The sequence below is a fragment of the Buceros rhinoceros genome, unplaced genomic scaffold (genome assembly GCF_000710305.1).
Source record: "Buceros rhinoceros silvestris isolate BGI_N320 unplaced genomic scaffold, ASM71030v1 scaffold8491, whole genome shotgun sequence".
NCBI lineage: Eukaryota > Metazoa > Chordata > Aves > Bucerotiformes > Bucerotidae > Buceros > Buceros rhinoceros.
Window position 1 is genome coordinate 65,223 of NW_010392498.1, and position 5,593 is coordinate 70,815.

The window sequence follows — 5,593 nt, forward strand, 5'->3', positions numbered from 1 at the left end:
CTCTTTCATACCGTACGAACAGCTGCAGCATGTCATAACCACTCTGTAAGTTAAACACACACTGAGAAACAAAGGACAGTTCAGATCATCACAGCACATTGCAAATGCGGTTCTAAACCGGCAACTGGCAACCCACGATTCACAGAACCCATTTTAATATGCAATCTGCTAACCTAAGCGATTGACGAGGACCTGGAAGCACGCTGATTGAAGTGTTTTGGCTCATGTGGTTATAAATATGGCCTATTTCTTTCAATTTAGGCCCAACTATTTTTTAAAAATACCGTAACACCGCGTGAGAGCATGAACATTGGTGAATACATGTCAAGGTTTTTTCTTTCTAAAACGTCTGGTGACAGTATTTCCCGTAAATGGCGAACATTTACTTCTTTAGCAGATTATTTATCAACATCCCAGTACAAAACTAACTATACCCAGGACAGTAAATTTTTTTTTTTTTTTTTTAATGCCATAAAGTTAAAAGCAAGTATTAAATCCAGGTCATTCTTTTAAAAAGTATTCTTTAAGTAAGTTCACTATCTAAATTCATTTTCATTTAAAAATTGCTTTAAATATTTTCCATACTTCCTTGAGCCAACACCTTCCTATCTTAATGACAGGAATTGTCTTTCGTTCAGTACATAAAAGAAATATCAGGAGATACTATCCTTCTCCTTCGTTTTCTTTGGGTAGTGTGACTTTCAAGTGATTCCAAGCTATTTTAAAAGTCGGCTTTTAAAAGTCATTATCTCAAATCACTGAAGAGCTGGATGAGGTATGTTTTAGGTCAGCATCTAAAAACTTACTTTAACTCTGATATTTTAGATCCCACGAAACCAGTGCCCTGTCCCAGCCTCGGGGCAGGCTGATGGACAGAGTGCCCACTTTTCTCCCTGGCACTGTGCTCTCTGGGGCTCCCCTTTGTTAGGGGCAGGTCAGAGGGATTCAGCCTCATCCCAGAGCTCACCAGCTCCCAACACCAAAGGAATGGCCAGGCGGAGACCAAGCAGCGGCTGGCACAAACGCTGCCAGGGTCTGAGCAGCCAGGCACAGGATTTATACAAGGGGTGTTAGAGTTAGCATCAGAGAGAAGAGAGGCAAAGGAAATGAAAGGAGCTGACATGCCTCTGAGGGATAACGAAAGAACCTGATTCCTCCGGGGAAACCGCTGAGCATTTGTGCCAGCGTGTAATCCTTTAGAACCGTCAGACCCAAAGGCCCCAGAGATGGGAAAGAGATGCTGGGAAGCAGGCTCACCGCAACTGAAGCAAGGCGGTGCCAACACAGAGTTAGTCACTGCCAGCGCCCCAGGTAAGCCTGATCACAGGTAACAGAACAGGGTAGAAAAATAGAGCCGAGGAAAACACCCTGACATCTTATAAATCAATTTTTTCTTGTAAGATGCAGTATAAGCAGCAGCTAACTAATACTATTTGTTTTAAAACTAGTAGGATAGAGAAGCTGATGCTGCTAACCTCAACTTGCTTGAGTAGTCCTCATGCCTATGTAGTCCCAGTGAAACTAATTATTCTTTTCAGCGAGCAAGATATTTATTTTCATAGGAGAGCCAGAATCAAAGCCTCAGGAACTTTTAAACACTGTATGTTGACACACTCTATCTGCCCTGGTATTAAAAGGAAAAAAAAAAATATTAACAATGGGAGCAATGAGAAAATGTGGTTTTGTTTGTCACAGACAACATAATCAGAGAGGAAAGAACGCAAAACCTGACACTTCTTAGCTGCCTTACAAGGTAAAAAATGCCTGGCAGCAGAATACTGTATTGCAATGGCCAAGGCAGTAACTCTCTTTATTTATTCCCCAGGAAAAAAATCCATTTGCCCTAAGGAATGCAGCAAACATAGAAAGTTACGGCATGACAATGATAAGGTGAGAATTACCAAGAAGGCAGACCAACCTGCAGATGGAGTTAATACTTTGTCTTAATTGAAAAGCTGAAGAATACTAGATAGTCACGAAGCTCTGCAATTTAAATAAAGCTGCTCGTTTGGAATGTTATCTGATACCAATTCTCGACAAAGGGGCAGGAGAAGTTCACAGAAGCAAAAAACTTTCTCTGTATTAGATGCATTTCAGCATGGAAAATTAGATGATTCAATATCCAATTTGGTATTTAATATACCATTTGAACACTGTAAATGTAAGCGGATGTTGGCATTCAGGGATGATAGTGGCAAATGAAAGCAAAAATTACTTGTAGCAGAATGCTGCTAATTTGCACATCGTTAATCTTCATGCCTTGTAATTCAAATGCATAATAACATATGTCCCTGCCCATGTCTCAGCGCAGCTGAATAATGGTGCTGTGCTGTAATCTCACATTATGCATTCAGTTCTCCGGGAAGCAGGGCCGATAATACCAACTCATACTGCAATTGTTTAGTATCGCCTGCGTATACCCAAGCCCGCGGTTGATTACAGAACCGCACCTCGGGTGAGCCATCTAGATGGAGGTTAGGTGTCTTCCTTAAGGGAAGCTTTTTTTTTTTCAGATTAAAAGCTTGATACAAGGTAATTTACTTGCTTCTGAAAATGTAGGCTTGTGAATGGGAAATGTGTTTTCTCTCTGCTAATTTTCTCAGAAAACCGTTACTTTCCATGTTAGGGTGGCAGCTTGCACAGGGCAGTAGGTGGTTCTTCATGATACCGTGTTTTTCTTGCGATCAGTAGAACAAATACGAAGTCAGAGCTAAAAAATTACCAAAGGCTCTGCTTCATTGTGTCTTGCAGAGTTTCCAGGGCTGAGCAGCCAACACAGGCACCATCTGCTTGGTGCTACTAAACGCATTCCCACCTCAGGAAGGCTTTACGCCGCTTGGCAGAGGACAGCTGGGCTGTGTAGATCCCAAGTGTGAAATCTGGGATCTGGAGCCTCGAGTAGGCTAGACAGGAATGAGACCATCAGTGGGAAGGCAGAGGTGGACCAAAACGGGGATGAGTGGGAGGCAACAGCAGAGAGGAGTCAAACACTTGGGAAGACTGAAGCACGGGTGCACGTAAGAACATAATTCCCTCCTGCACGAGGGGTGGAAGTGTTAAGTTCCAGTCTCGTTCTTCTCTACTGAGCGTACCTCAACCCTGGCAGTTTCGTTTCGCATAGGGCATCACCACCCACCCCTGCTATCCTCTGTTTCCACCGCGTCATTAGCCCTGGAGCTCTCTGTGGTGGACCCGCAGGCCTGCCGGTGGTCTGCGTCAGCATCACACTGCATAAGGCTGCATGATGGAAATGGTTTCCTTCTCTTTTCCATAACTTCAGATAATGCAAAAGGGATAATACAAATTCAGATAATACACATAAAAAGGACAAAAAGAATATTACAAAAGTCAATGAGGCAGGCAGCCAGCAGCTGGCATGTGTAAAACTGACGTCACCGAGGGGAACCTGAATTCATCTCCCTTACAGACACACATGAAGACACAATCTTTAAATATTTGATCGCACACGGGTTTTCAACAGGACGCCTCTGAGGGCCTCTGTGCACAGAGGAACCTGCACAGACAGCCCTCCTGATTCCACTGTCACTGCTCCCAGCCCTCTTTACCGCCTGCTGCTCACAGTTCCTTCTGAAACCGGAGCTATTAGCTTTCATACAGCGTCTCCATGACATTATTGCCAAGGGTACTGTGTCTATTTTTGAGTAAATAGCCTCTATCCAGTTAATAAACACACAGCGTAGCCTGACTCCAGCTGTGGTCAGGATATCTGCAAATCCAGACACCAGGATCTCAGAGGAGGGCACAATTAGTGATAACCCTGAAAAGCCAGACTTACATGGTAGGAACAGGTAGGAACAGGCCTGGGCAAGGAACAGCAGTTTGGGGGTTTATTATTATTATTAATTATTGTTATTGTTATTATTATTACTATTACTATACCTTAGTGGCCACAGCTAGGTTTTCTATGTCAATACTATCTGGTTTATCCAAACAAAGATGTAAACAATTTTTCAACAAGAGAAAAATGCATTTCCAGTCACCTCGCACTATTTCTTTCAGATAGAAACAACCCATTTGTTTTTCTATCAGGATAATAATTTTAGAGACCTTTTCAATGCCATTTAGTATATGTCAAATTTTAGATGAGAATACCATTTCATTCTAAGAATTCAGTAAGTTTAATTCCAAAAATCACGAAAACGAAGCTCGTACAGGCTTTTGTCATGGGAGAGGTCGGGATCCGTACACCCAGGGCAGAAACGAGCTGTCCTGATCAGGCAATCCCGCGCTCATTCACTCCCCACGGATGCCCGAGGAACACAGGCACAGTAACTTCTTCTGCTGAAGTTCTGTGGTGGGGGAAACGTTCTGTCACGGTGACAGCGTTCTGCAGTTTGTACGCGAAGGCCAGCACGCTACCCGAGCGAGCTTTCTAAGTGGTGGCACTCCCTGAGTAGGAAGCTCTGAGTTTTTGTTCCTAAACTCAGTTCGGTGATACGTTGCGCCTCACCCCCACCCACACACACACACCTCGCCCCCCCCATAAGTTGCAGCTTTCTGATGAACTCTACTATTTCTCATAAAGAGTCTTGATTATTTAGATTTGTAAGCAATTTTTTTATTTTATGGGTAAAATGTAAATGTGAAACTCTCAGGTTGGAAGAAAAAATATTATCAAAACCACAAACCACAACACAAGAAGGCAGCATATCCTGATCAAAGGATGCTCCTCACCCTTCAGCACAGGTTTATGACACTCAGACTCTTCCCCGCCTCAGGTGAGCACAGACTCGTTGTGAAGACAGACAGGGAAAAGAACAACCGGTGCACCTATGAAAACTGAAGTCAAAAAACTCTTACCTTCCTACCAAGCTGGATACCCCTGCCACTTTTCGAACCTCTGTAACTTAACACACCTCACCTGTTCCAAAATTTCACTGCTTTCACAGTTGTGATTTTACATATACAACATCAATTCTATGTATATATTCACACATATGTATAAAATATACGTGTGTAAAATACAAGCATGCATAAATAAATAACTAAATAGCCATGCCTGGTCACACACAACTTGCCTAAAGGGCGTGCCATGGATTAAATGCCACATCCACCCCAACCTCTAAATTAGGAATGTGGTCCTGGGAATGACTGTCAGGATTCACCAAACAAACTGTCGTGCTGACCAGGAGGGCCCGAGATTTCTCCTGATCATTACAGTGGTGAGGAGACCCTGAGAATGTACGGGGAAAAAGACTCCAGAGCCATCTTCTGATGCCTGGGGCTCCCAGTTTAGAGCTTCTGAGGTGGTAGTATTTGCCAGTATTCAAACATTTAATTCCTCCTTACTAGTCATTTCTATGCAAAACTCAGTCAGAAGGGAAAGCTAAACCAAGATATTATTTCTGCAGCACATTTATAAATATTCAATTCCGTCAGACAGCGGATGCAGAAAGCACTCCAAAGGGTTGTCCTTGTTAAGGCATAACACATCATTCTGGAAATACGTCTTTTGCTTTTGAAGTGATTTCCCTGGATTACAACGGAGTGTGTGCCAACGAGTTGGAAGGGTTCCCGTAGCATGGGAGTGAAGTGTTTGAGGCATGCGGAGCTGTGCTTTAGCACATGTTCC